Source organism: Chaetodon auriga, chromosome 20 (genome assembly GCF_051107435.1).
Source record: "Chaetodon auriga isolate fChaAug3 chromosome 20, fChaAug3.hap1, whole genome shotgun sequence".
NCBI classification, from domain to species: domain Eukaryota; kingdom Metazoa; phylum Chordata; class Actinopteri; order Chaetodontiformes; family Chaetodontidae; genus Chaetodon; species Chaetodon auriga.
The window spans coordinates 2,427,381-2,442,171 of NC_135093.1; the positions used below are offsets into that span (position 1 = coordinate 2,427,381).

Sequence of the window (14,791 nt, forward strand, 5' to 3'; positions counted from 1 at the left end):
TCCCCTGAACACTTCCACGATGAATCCTGAAATGGTTGTTGAGTGAACACACCTGCAAGCCTCTATAGGAAATAATTTACAGCTGTGAGTCAGTGGAAAAATCCACAGAGAGGCAGCAGCTCTGACACAAACTGTGATTAGCAGCTGAAAAACGTGGCGCCTGGACTCATCTGCAGCTTCAACACTGCAGGGTGAGTTCAGCCGTGTGTGTGTGTGTGTGTGTGTGTGTGTGTGTGTGTGTGCGTGTGCTGACAATGTGGTTAGTGCAGAGGTGTGTCTCTCTCACACACAAACACACCACGCCCCTATTAAAAGCCATCAGCTGTCCCTGCACCTCCAACCAAAAACGACAGAGTGATCAAGCAAATCATGTTATGCGAGACACACCCACATCCTGTCTGTCTCTCACACACCCACACACACACGCACGCACGCACGCACGCACGCACGCACACACACGCACACACACGCACACACACGCACACACACAGGTGAGACAGGATACAAACCCTGAGGCAGGAACGAAAACAAGGCAGGCCTGTTTGAGGTCTGCGGGGGTGTTTGTGGTGTTTGTGAGTGTTTGTTACTGAAAAGGCAGATTTCGGGTGGAGGGTCACTTTCTCCTTTAGAAGAAACACTTCTTCATTAATCTGTGAGTAATTTTCCTGATCATTTCCTTAATAACTGTGTCTTTAAACTGTCAGAAAACAGTAAAAGTATGTAATAAGCTGCTTGTTTTGTCTAAAAAAATGTGCAGCAGCAAAAGATACTAAATTTATTGTGATATAAGACAAAAAAGCAGAAAATTTTCTTATTTACATACCTGGAACCAGGTAACGTCAGCCATGTTAGCTTACATTTTAAAGCAGAGATGTACGCATATTCAAAAGAACAAGCTAATGTCAGCATGCATGCTATGTTAGCTATTATAGTGTAGCAAGCTAGCATGCTAACATTTGCTAATCAACACTAAACACCAAGTAAAGCTGAGGTTGATGATAATAATAATTATAAATAATAACATTAAGAAAACCCACAGAAATCAACATTATTTAATTCAGAAAGCTTCTCCAGCCCTGCAGTCTTAACACATGCTGCTCACGAAAGAAGAAAATAAAAAAGCGTCCTCAGTCGTTTGTCCGCCCAAGGCCACCGTATCCCGGTCTGACAGAGCGTCACAAGTTGTCTTGGCTCCTAAATATAAACAGCTGTTGTGTTTATCTCAAACACAACGAAGCGAGGCCGAACAGCTGATAAACTTGTGATTTCAGCGTGAGAGAAACAAGTCAAGGCGTCGTCACTGGATCTTATAAAGAACGTCCTGAAGGGCTTCAGAGATTACAAATATTCAACCTCCAGCAATTTTATTAGATTAATACTCAACTGCAATACTAGATTACAGATCCATTTTCACACATGAATATTATAACGTTCACAGAATTACATAACCTCCAGAGACCCAGGAGCATAATTCCTCATTCAACCAAATTTTAGACTGTTTAACATTTTCCCATCACACACTGACTTTAAAGAGGAAGATAAGCTAACAAAGTGTTTCCTATAAAAGATGCTGCATTAAGCTGACTCATAACTTCCCCACTGCTGAGTCACAGTCACAACAGAAGAATAAAGACTCATCACAGCCCCAGAAGCTCCACTCAGTCACTGTTATCTAAGTAAATAAAGGTAGACCTTGTGTGTGGACGCACAGAGCAAAGAATCATCCGGTGACGGCTTCAAATTGGTCTGTTTCAGGTGCAGCTCCAGTCACAAAAGAGCAAACTCTTAAACTGGATGTTTCAGTGATGAGTTCTGCATCATCAGACCTACAAAGACCCACGATGGGGAAATCACTTCAGCGAAAGCTTAACAGTTACATAACGTTCACGTTAGCCGACAGGACGGTGACATTTACCTGAAGGGCTGGGTCAGTTTCTGGATGTGTCAGTCCAGTCTGGAGTACAAGCTTAAACCCGTCTCATTATGTGAACCGACCTAACCAGCATCTGTCATAATGAGACGTTCTGGCAAATTAAAAAGCAGCCGACATCTTAGCAATAAGAAATATGACGTGTTTCCCTTTAAGACGAGGGCTCACTCCTCCAGAAAGAAACAAAACATTTTATTTCTGCCATGTTGTGATTGGTGTTACTTTATATGAGTTGACTGGTGGAAGTTTAAACTTCCATTTAATCATCACAGAAACCAGTTGTTAAGAACAGCATAAGTGAGGTTACACGACACTCGACTGTGACTGTTATCCCCTCAGCCATGCAGAGAAAGAGTTGGGATGAACCCTCCTTCTCAAGGGCGCTCGCTGACCCTCGCAGTCGTCGTCGAGCGTGAAGCAGTTCGGACGAGCGCTTCTTCAGAAAGCTGGGAAACGTCGCCCTGCACGGCTGGAGAGTCCTACGAGCAGCATCTCCAACTGGCCTGTTCTCAACGGGCTCTGAAACGTGCCCTCAGAAATCCGCAGTCATGATGATACAGACCAAGCGGCCATGTTTTCCTCCATTATGAGAGTGTGTGTGTGTGTGTGTGTGTGTGTGTGTGTGTGTGTGCGCGCGCAGCTGTACTGCAGCAGACACACTGCTGAGATACCAAGGACACACAGGAGGAATGAAGACTGATGAACGAGGTCATGACAGAAAGATAATGAGATTCTCAGTTCCTCTCCGTCCATCTCTGACTCTGCTCTGCTCTCTTTCTCCATCATCATCATCATCATCATCATCATCATCATCATCATCATCATCATCATCATCATCGTCATGTCTCTTTCTTCATCTTGGACTCTATTCAAGTTGAAACTGACCGAATGTTATCAATAAAACAAACACCAGCTGGTAATTCTGTCATTTCATTCACTGCAGAGCAGCAACGTCTGAACAAACACTCCCACACACACACTCTCTGAACACACACAGCACGTGAGGTTCGAAGTGTTCGAGGGTAAAGGTCGCTTCCAAGCACGTGGCGTCTTTTCCTGTTGAACTTGTGAGGTGGCGAACGGGTCGCTGGGGTCAAAGTGTCAGCATGTGACCACCCACCCCGTTCATAACGAACCACTGCAGCAATTTCAAGCTTCCCACCACCTGCAGGGAAAGAGGCACTGCACTAACATGCTCATTAATATTTCTCAGAGGTTGATAAATGCCATTCATAGCTTGGATCTTGCTAAAGTTCGAAGTCTATTTTCCTCTTTGAGATAAAACCTCTACAGCTTAGATCCACATCGGTTCCTGGTTCCCCCGCAGCCATCTTTACAGCTTCACGTCAAACACAATCCAGTCTGAGTTTACTGCTGATGGCTGATGCACGACAGAGATCTCTGCTGTTAAATTATTGTGTTTACACGTGTGTGTGCGTTCTGGACAGAGAAGCACACACTGAGTCTGATCGCGGGTCACTTCCTGTTTCACCAGGAAAACTGAAGCTTTCTGTCCTTGGCTGTGAGCCAGAGGGTCCATTTGAATCAATGAATGACAGCCCAGGTGTAAACTCTTCTCATCTGTTTAATGGACAAGAAAATGCTTAACTGAGATTACTGAAGAGGCACATGGAGATTCACTGACTGCAGCAAGCCTGGGGAAATGAACAATAAATCAACAGCAGCCAAGGAAAAATAATCATCACGCCCTCTGCTTGTCAACAAACGACACGTTCAGACAAAACCACACATTCAGACATGTTCACTGAATGTACCTTTCTAACGAGTATTATGTGTGTAAACGCCTCATTCATCTCTGTGCCTTAAAGCTACGCTGTTGTCCAAAAACTAGTAAGACCTCATCAAAGAAGCACACTGTTACACTGGGCGACATGTTCCTTCATCATCATGAACACACACTGTGATGATGTTTAGCAGGTGTAATGCTAATGTAGCATGTTAGCATGCTAGTGCTCGCCTATATTTCTCGTTGGTGCTATAATTCCTGAATGCCCCGTCGGTCTTTTGACTGCACAGCATTTCAGAAATCGATGATTTGGTGTTCTGATGACTAGAAGCACACTGAGCGTGTGCAGATGGCTGATGATTTGTACGACTAAATACTGAATCATTTGACATATTGTGCTCTTTGTTTAGCAGCCGTTGAAGGCTAACGTGGTCCTCTGTAACTTCTCTGACAGACTGTAGATGGGAAATATGACCTGGCCTGAAAACAAAATTCAGTCAGAAGATTTAGTTTTGTTTTTGCTTTAATCTCTGAGTATGTTGTGGGTGTATGTGTCAGTAGCAGAAATCTACCAGCAGCACAGAGAAACGTCTTGACTTACTGCTTTAAAACAACTCCAGTGATCTGCAGAGTGTGTGGGTACACAGACGTTCCAGCGTTCCTGACCTTGACGGCCGAGTTATCGACGGAACCATATCAATAAAGGATCCCACGATGAGCTCAGACCGTGTTTACAGGTCACTTTCACTAATGGAGCTCACAGCAGAGCAGCCAGGACACAACAGTCCACTCATGTCCACTGAGCAGCTGCACCGTCACGGTCAGACCAAATACTCTGTCACCGCAACGCTAAAACGCACCTGGTGCGTTTAGCTCTCAACCAATCAACTGTGTGCTTAAACTACTGACCCGTGATGGGAAACCTCTGGCCTCACACAGTCTGTTCTGGCTCACACATCAAAGTGGTCCCTGAACGCAACACGTACATAGCGGCTGATTTCACATCAGAGCATCATGACGACTGTCAATGCAGAGAAATGGACAAAGGGATAATTTTTGGCTGTGCCTCAGTCAGTTTGTGGGGACGAGCTCTCAGCGTATATGTGTGTTTAATAATCCAGTGTCGCCCCTGAAGGTGTTATAAAAACTGGAATGGCCTTTGACAGAAAAAAGGTGGCCGTCAGTTGGCTGCTGAAGTGGCTGCAGATGTTTTCGTCAGTGTTAGAGGTGACTGATCAGCTTTGGCTGAACAGGCTGACTGACTGGTGGACTGATGGGAGATATGGGAGCATATCAGTGTGTCTGCCTGCCGGCGGCTGAATTTATGAGCTCTGTAACTTCAGCAGAGACAGAGCTGAACTTGATCCAAGCTTTACAGGAAAGAAAATCCACTAAAAAAAAAAAAACAAGTAAAAACTGGACTGTGACTCCAAGAGTTACAAACTCTGTGTGTGTGTGTGTGTGTGTGTGTGTGTGTGTGTGTGTGTGATGGAAACCAGGAGCTTTTATATTCAATGGAAACTGCCGACATCACAGAATATGTCTAAACGTGTCTCCTCAGGTTTTCCCTTCACCTTTACTTGGCGAAACACCAACGATACACACATCTCTTATCTGTCCTGATCTGAACGTGGACAAAACCTCACCTTCACCTGTGCAGGTTTGGCTCTTGTGATCACTGCAGTTAGCAGATGAAGACCTAAAAACAACCACGCTCATTCAATATGCAGGATTTGCTGTTTTGAAGCAGTATTCCCTGAAACTGAATGTTTCATGTAACACAATCTGTTCGGCCCACCTCCATCATAAAACACTGCAGGCAGATTAAATCAGACGGAGCCGATTCACTGCTGGTCTTTAAGTAACTGGACGACAGGACAAAAGGAAACCAGCAGCTGAGCCCTGAGTTCAGAATAATTAATCACACATCCTGGAAATACTTCCAGGTGTTGAACGGTCGGGCGTTGAAATCAGCTGACTTGAATCTAACACGTCAGATTCATCAAATCAATGTTTCATATCTGCTGCTGCTCATCTCCTTTTCAGGCTGTTAACATTAATTAGCTGCAGCTGAAACCTTCAGAGTTTCTGCCTTCTCCCTGTTCATCGATCGAATCTTTGACTTTCACTTATTTATAACTTCAGTGCTTAAAAATGTTGAGACTTAAACTTTATCTGCATCAAATATTTCCTCTTTGTGACCCCAGCCTTCTACCTCCCACGCCTTCTTTCCTTTAGCTTGTTATTATTCCTGCATCTTCCTCTCCTCCTCCTCCTCCTCCTCCTCCTCCTCCTCTACTGTACATCAGTCACACAGCGACTTATCAATGTCCTCATGCTCTAGTTCTCCGCTCACTCAGCTGAGACGAATCGAGGGCCGCCAGCTAGAGAAGGTCAGCTGCATCCATCTGGGTCCTCATCCTTCATCATATTTCACTTTTCACATATATTTGATGCTGTTTTTTATTTATGGTGCTTTTAGATTGTAAGCAATTAATTGACAAACACTTTAATAATTTTCTTACTGCACTAGAAGCATTTTTTTGGTCATATTCTTTATAATATTATATTGTTTTTAGTATTTCTGGCTCAGTGTGATGCTGATAAGGACGAGAGGTGTGAGGACAGTCTCATTGTCACCTGGCAGATGCTGCTGTCTCCATACAGGAGCTGCTCCAGGCTCTCAGGTGAGTGTGTGAACAGTCTGAGAGGTCACATTTCATTCACACTCTCAGACTGGGAAAAGGCCCAAAGCTGCCCGAGCAGAACTCACAGATGGACCAGCGACACAACAGATGGTCCGGCCTGAGCCCGCCGCGCACAGAACACCGGACATCATTAATCTCATCGCTCCCCTTGCTGAGGACGGAGGGCGGAGGCTCGTCCGCATTTAAAAATGTAAGACGAGCTCTCGGCAGCTGAGAATAAAAAGCTCACAGGCCGCGGCTCTGCGGCTCAGGATCATCTTCCATTATGGCTCAATGATAAATGAATCGATCGTAACCTGATCGGCTGCCTGCTGCTCTCAGCCTGAGCCACAGGCAACTACTTTGAAACAGGACTTTTCCTTTTTGCCATGTTTACTCTTTAAGCTTCACTTCTGTTTTATCCTGACATCTTGTTGAATGAGCGATCAATCAGAAATCAAACCTACACACACTGTGTTGAAAACAGCTGGCCTCCGGTCTGTTGTGTAACACGAGTGTTTCTCGGTCTTCCCACTGCTCCCTGTCACAGATAAAGTGAACTCTGTGCCGCTGTGCAGGGTTTCGAGGCCTCGTGTGGTGTAACTGCACTCGTGAGGACGCTGCTTTGAGTAACGTGCTGGAGATCGATCGAACATTGATCTGAACTCCTCGGTGTTCGTCCAGGTGAGGAGGAGGACAGCAGGCTGCTCTCTGGAGATGTGACTGTAATCTGAACCAACAACCTCCACCAGCCCCAAACAGCAAGGGATTATGGGTAGCAGGCGAGGAGAAGAGTAAACAAAGCAGTCTGGACGGATGCTCTCATTTCTGCTCTTAAGTGCCCTGAACTGCTGAAATGATGAACCTCAGCTGTCTTCCATCCTCTCCTCCCTCCTCATCACTCCGTCTGTCTCTTCATCTTCTCTCCATCACGTCCTTGTTTTCCTCCTCTGAGCCCTTCGTGGTTTCAGTCTCTACATGCTGATCATCAGAGGACAGAGATATTCTTGGCAGAGGGCAGAGTAACATAACCTCCTCCTCCTCTCCGTCTCTTGCCTTTTTTTATTCCCTCGCTCCTTCTGCCATCTTGTAAAAACAGCAGCACAGAAACATAAGCTGCTTTCATGGCCTCCAGATCACAGAGGATCTTAAAGAACGGTTCCTTTTTTACAACTCCAACATTAGACCAGCAGAGGAGGTTCAGCCGTTAGATATATGTAAATACAGCATGTACAGCACCTGTCTCACTTCAGCTTCAGCTAAACGCACAGACATGGAGGACATGTTCATCTCACCTCTCAGAGTCTGACCTTTGCTTTGAGAAAAGCCCTGAATTGTGTTCTTATCTGAGTCAATGCCAGCGATCACTTCGTGCTCACTAAGCTCAGAAGGCTTTTTTTGCCCTAGATTTTGCCTGTCAGGCCACACACAGGCTTCCATATACGTAAGTGTCTGATTATTGGAGGAAGATCTGCAGACTAATGCCCACGACTTCCTGCATCTTCTGTCAATATCTGGCTGTTTGGCCTCCAGCCTACAGGCTGATCCTCCCTTCATTCGAGATGTGCTTTACAGTCAAGGCGTACTGTCTGCAAACAGGTTGGGAAATGAGTCAATTAATACATAAATAGAAAGCGGGCTGCCATCTTTGATATTAATTTAACTGAATAATATGAGTGTGATGGGCCGGTCGAGGACACAGCTCGGTCTCTGACTCAGTCAGGACGACTCTTATCAAAATAGAAAAGCCGCATTTAGCCGAAGTGTTTTCATTATTTACAGCTGCTGGCTTGATGCTGGGTGTGTTTGGGCATCAGGATATTTGATCTGCGGAGCCTGAGCGACAGGTTTCCTCCCGGCCTGACGTCCAGACGCTCACTGTTAGCCTAAATATCCAGTCAGACAGAAGAGGAAACAGCCAGCGGACTCAGACATGCTGCTGTACTCGGAGTGGGAGACGTCACAACAGTTATCTAACATCACAGCACTGAGAGCTGGACGGCTCGTGGCACACATGAATTTTTATGAAATCGATGTGATGGGGCATCTTGATTTGTCAGGTATTTAATTCACTAGATTAGCCAAAAACAGATCTATTTTTTTGGACTCGTCATCTACCTGACTGAATGACCTTGCGTTTGTATACGCTGCTTATTGCCCACAGATCACTCGAACCATCGCTTCCTTGACAGTTCATGATCAGCAGATGGGTTTAATGCTATGTTAGCTATCGAACTCATGTCGCCACAAATCCTGCAGTTGGCCTGTTTTGCTTCCACACCGCAGGAGAACTGCTTGGAGGCGGACCGAGACACATCTTTTCAGGCAGGATTTGATTGACAGCTTTCACACCAGCTGAACCGGGCCACAGCGATCAGGTACATTCACCAGAGCTCATCTGAAACGCACTGAAGCTTCAGATTAATATTCACGAGGCTAATGCTGCTAAATGAATGAATGACGGTTAACACTGAAACTCTGCCAACACGGACAGCATTTTCTCACATTTCAAAACGTTCGGAAAAAAAATCTGACAGGCATTTTGGGCAACACAGCCAGTGGATGATGAACGGGGTTACAAACAACAGACATACACTGAACCTATGGCACATATTAACCAACTCTGGTTTCAGTGTTGCATGAGACACACACACACACACACACACACACACACACACACACACACACACACACACACACACACACACACACAGAAACCCAGACTCAGAACCCAGCTTCAGGCCAGATATGACACACAGCATGAACGCCCTGTCTTGTTGGGCATTAAACCAACAAACACACACCCTCCTCTCTCTCTCTCTCTCACACACACACACACACACACACACACACACACACACTGTATGGCTGAATGAACCAGGAACATGCCTGAATGAGCCTCTCCTACAGACAGAGTACAGTCTGATCTGAGGCGTCACAGCTTCTCCTCCATCAGACTCACAGAATCCTCTGATGGTTTTGGACTTTGCGTTTTTTGGGGTATGTTTTGCTTTTGCACTCCCACAAATATTTGGCCAGATGTTTCCTGCAGCTCCACCGGTGTATCAGCCAATCAGAATCAACATAAATGCCACAGCATTGATCAATGCACAGTATGTCTGAGCTCATCTCGACCACATGAGCTCAGGAGTTAGAGCTGAAGGTACATGTGCTGCCCGGAGCCTTTTAGAGCCCTTTATTCCTGGCACCCTCCCCCTCAGCCCTTCTGGTTTCATAGCAACTTGGCACGGACAACATCCCTGTTGTATGGGAGCTGTGGACCTCCACTCACTTCAGTGCACCCCCCACCACCACCACCATTAATCTGCCACAAAGCGGCTCTTTCTCTCTGCTGCCAGCACACTTCATCCAAACGGGTCAGGGAACCTACTTCTGGGAATCCAGCAGCTACTGCAGCTAATAAGCAGCTTGTTTGAGTATCTGAGGGCCAAAAAGTATTTTTATAACAGAACCTCACAAGAAGGCTGGTTAAACATGGCCTACATCGGACGGGGCCGAGGAAAGTCTTCATGGGTAAAAGAAACGTGTAACAGCCGTGCAGGACAAGGCTGCGGTGCTGGTTTATTGAAGCTCGACGCTTTTTGAATAACAGCAAACAGAATACCTGTCTGTCTCCACGTGTGGTTTGATGTGTGACACGGAAAACACGCGTGAATGAAGATCGGCTAATAAAGCTGAACACGCGTCAGCTGCACATGACCGCGTTTTAAATGAGGTGTTTCACATCCTGTCAGACCAAACTTATCCCTTAAACTGAGAGTTGAGCCAAATGGGCAGAACATCACAACACAACATCCAAACGAATCCTTTCTTCCTGACGCTCATGGGAGGATTTCACAGCCACAAACCATCTGTGCCGACAGCCACCAGCACCGTGTGCCACTGCTGAATGCCTTTAAAGTTTTACTGCTTTACATTTCAGTTTATTTTTATGGAAATCACTGCAGAGCTGTGAGACTTTAAACCAACATCCTTCACATGTGAAGCTGAACTTGACTGCACATAAAAGCAGTAAATAACATGTCTGTATGTTTAATGTTGTTTCATGTTCAGCGCGTCAATAAAATGGATCATTAAGATAATATGATTGCGTCAGGATGCTATTATGCTAATGTTAACTCTCATTGTGTGTTAGCATGATAATTAAGTGATTTCTCACCCCACCCCTGTTGTTTAAGCTGCAGAAGTTAAGGCTGAACTTAGAAATTAGCTGCATCCTCCACAAACATCATCCAGAAACACAAAGGAAAGGCTGAGACACAAGAATGAAAAAACCTTCCTGGTCTGAAAGATGAATGAAAATTGTCTTAAAGTACAGTGACAGTCAGCAGTAGAGTATAGCGGACTTCTTCCAAAGGTCTTTCTGGAAACCTCTCTCACCACTTAGTGGCCGACACCACATCAGCAGCTCAGATGATTTGATCAGAGCGAGGAAACACTGCAGACAGTCACCACCCAGTCAGAGACGAGACGACGGACAAGAGATCGAAAGATTCACCAAACATTTCCTGCCACCAAAATCCATCAGCAGAGGGAGAGAGAGAGGGAGGGAGGGGGCATCAATTATCTATCAGATATCAAGTAAAGGCTCAGAGAGGGGAGGAGATGGAGGTCAGCTTTAGGAAAACTGGACAGGAAGAGTGAGAAGCTCTTGTGGAATATGAAGAGTGGATGAGATGAAATCAAGGAAAAGAGGAAGATGAAAGGGAGGACGAGGAGACGAGAAAAGATTCATGATCCACCAAGAGCATCGACTTCTTTCACATTATGTGCTGAGTTTGATCTCCTCAATCAAGATTTCTGTCGCGCTGCACTGTTACTGCTTATTTCAGCACCAAACCATCACAATGTGACCTCATGTGAGGCAGGCTTCCTCCACAGAGTCCATTATCTTTCTATATCAGCAGGACACGGTTTGACATTTCTCAACAGTGCAGATACACGAAGACAAACTAGATAAACGTCAAAAGCTGTCTTTACACAAACAGCCACAAAAACTTCAGCAAAAAGCAGCATCTTTGGGTTCTGCATACTGCACAGCCACCGTTAAAGGTCTAATACTGGATGTTTCTCTCTTTCTTATTCCCCACTGGATTTTGAATGATGGCAAATAAATGAAATTCCACATGTACAGCCGACCAAACGAAGCCAACGTTCACGTCAGTGTAACAGAGAGGACAAATACAGAGAGCAAACAAAGAGCCATAAAGAGGAGAACGAGAGAAAGGTCAAGAGAGACAGTAAACAGAAAGAGTCAGCTGAGAGAAAAGGAGTGAATCAGCCACACTGACGGAAAGAGATTCAGTGACGGAGAAAAGGGAAAGTCAGTAAGTTTCTGTCATTAAAGCAAAGAGTCAGCAGCCAGAGGGAGAGCGAGAGCATCCAATCAGGAGGCAGGAAGCTAACGGATGATTCTGACTCAAACTGGGCTCGTTAGGAGCTTCTCACTAATGAACCACAGAGACCGATGAAGCCTGAGGACAGCCAGGTCGCAGCTTCATCGCATCGCTCTGAGTCTGACGTCCACATCATCCAGACGTCATTAAGACACAGACATCTGTGACTGAGCAGAGAGAAGGCCGAGTTCAAGTCCTCCTCTGCCTCAGACTTCACACATACATTATTCACCACATGGCTGTTTTTGTTCCTTGAGAACAGTCTGGAAAAATGAATTTTTCATCAACACAGCGACTGTGGTTCCCTCTGTCATCACGTGTGTTACCGGGAGGGACGGTCCCATTCAAAGGCCGGGACTGAGTCCGGTCTACATCCTGGACACACAAGCCCTGCATCACAGTCCGGATTCATCTATTTACTGAAGATGAATTTCATTTCAACAGCATGTGGGTGAAAAAGAAAACAAAGACAAGATGAAGAACAGAACAAATAAGGAAACAGAAAACCAGTGAAATAAATGTCTGTGATGTTTTACTGAGTTCTGTTTTCTGAGCCGGTTCTCTGTTGAAGAACAGATTATTCATCTCAGCGGGGATGCAAGCAGCCAGACGGTGAATTATCCGTCAGAGGAGAAAGAAAGAAATTAAGTCCAGCAGAGTGGAAACATTGGAGGGAGACAGATGGAAAGACTGAGTGGACGCCTGCCAGACTGTAATGGACACAAACACAGATCGGTCACGGTGTCAGCAGGTTCCCTCTGGACCGACACCGGATCAACAGCAGCTTCTGTTCTCCCACTGTCAGCGAGCACGCTGCAGGTGGAACCAAATGAGACAGAACCAATGCCCAGAAAAAACAGCTAGAGGACAGAACCTGCAGGACGAGACAAGTCAAGAGCAGAGACTGCAGGACAGACTTAGAGGACAGAACCAGCAACTAGACAACAGAACCTGCAGAACAAAACTAGACAACAGAACCTGCAGAACAAAACTAGAGGACAAACCCTGCAGGGCGAGACAGATCGAGAACAGTCTGCAGAACAAAGACTAAGAGGACAGAACCACCAATTAGACAACATAATCTGAAGAACAAGACAACTAGAGGACAGACCCTGCAGGGTCAGAGAACCAAAACCTGGAGTCTACATCACCTAAAAACAGAGAACAGAACCTGCAGAAGGACTCAAGAGACCACAGGCAGCGCAGCTGTTATGCTTACGCATACCAACATATCCAATGTAAAATTGAACTTATTTTACTACAGATTTGGTCCTTTATTCTCAAAACATGGTCCATTTGTCCATAAATATGGAGTTTTCTTCATTTCTCCAAGATACAAGCATCATTTACTCTTCTTGTTATGACCCTTAATCTTTTAAACACATATTTCTGTAAGATAATATTCGCTTTTGGCAAACATGTTTTAAATATGTGATGTAGTACACTCAGTAGTACGTGCTCATTATGTTGTTTGTGCAATACTGCATTATTTTCTGTGATGTAAGTTCGTAAACAGGACAGTAGCATCGGTAATGGTTTTTAAGGCTCTTTTGTAGCATAAAAACTGGATTTCTATGAGTTTTCTATGCATTTTCCCACACATCTACCCAGCAGGTGATGTGTTTAGTCTCAGAGTAGATTTCTCAGACAGTTCAGTGTTATCAGGTCATTATCATTGATTATCACGCACAAAGGTCACTTGGCTGTGACGTGGTCCGCTGCTAGCCTTCAGGTTCACTCATGCTGTTAGCTAGCTGTGATTAGTCACCTGCTCTGTCAGTCAACGATCATCTATAAAATGTTCAAAATGTCTGTATATATGTGTAAAATGATTTATGTCTCAGGTGAGGAGGTTTGACCGATTTCAGTGGACGAGGAGGCTGAAACTCACCTGCCGGGGAGACGGAGCATAAGACGTCAAAATGCGGAAATGTCGAAGTTGAGACGGTTGAATGAAAGCAGCTGGATGTCAGTGAGGGGGACGTGTTCTCGGTTCAGTCCAGACGGAGAGAGTCCGAGAACCGACAACGAGCGATAGAAAGTCCCGCTGAAAGACGATAAATTCCACAAGGAGGTCTGGGAAGGAGCACACGGCGGGCTCCTCTGCGGGGCTCCTCTGCGGGGCTCCGCCGCTGCTCTCCGGCCTGTTCAAAGCGAACGTTACCGAACACTACGGGGTCTCCGCCTTGAACGCATCACCTACACGGGTTCGCCGGCTGCTCGCGCTTTAAACGTCAAAATAAAAGCAGCTCGTTTGTGTTGTTGTCGCCTCGAATGCGTCCGTCCTGCAGCGCTGGGACTGACTGACTGCTGCTGCTGCTGGACGAGCTGCTGAATCATCCACACACACACACACACACACACACACACACACACACACACACACACACACACACACACGCACGCTCATCTCATGCGCGAGGCACAGCTGACACTGACGTCATCTGCCCACTGTAAACATAACCCTTTCCTCACCGGACTCTTTTCTATAAACATCATTCTTCACCACAAAAACACATCATGTTAAAAATGCTTTTAGAAGACGTGATTTGACTGTTAAAAATACTCAAAACGAAATATTACTTCAGTAAAAGTATCCAAGTGTAATCAGGAAATGCACTGAAAGCGTTCAAAGTAAAAGTACTGCTGTGAAATATTAAATCATTAGATTATTGTGACTCGTGCATTCATGTAAAAGCAGGATTTTTCTGTTGGAGTTCATTTTTCAATTCTTTTGTAAAGGATGCAACTAATTATTATGATTTATGTCAGTTCGTTCACTGACTACAGCTGTACTTGTATAAACTGGGTAGTTTAATTAATAACAAAATATACTTTGCAAACTCACTTCATATGTGTTTAATGAGCAGAAAGAATATTTGGCAGTGGAAGTAGATAGAGGCATGAAAAGATGATAATCAGCTGTTTAATCTTCTGCTCCCATATCTATACATCAACATATGTACTAATGAAAATGTACAGAACACACAGAAATCAATAAATGAATCAC

The 14,791-nt window shown here is 45.1% G+C and overlaps 1 protein-coding gene across 3 annotated transcripts in view; it reads right to left on the bottom strand.

The window, feature by feature from the left end:
- The window catches only part of LOC143338827 (uncharacterized), a 32,516-nt gene extending 18,359 nt beyond the window's left edge, over window positions 1–14,157 (bottom strand). For 2 of the 3 annotated variants that reach the window (XM_076759601.1, XM_076759599.1), the window contains exon 1: window positions 13,673–13,803. The gene's annotated coding sequence lies outside the window, so the exon portion shown is untranslated. Of the gene's footprint in view, window positions 1–13,672 lie in introns of all 3 variants that reach the window. The other variant, XM_076759600.1, reaches the window with a different exon arrangement.
- Between the last annotated feature and the right edge of the window lie 634 nt (window positions 14,158–14,791).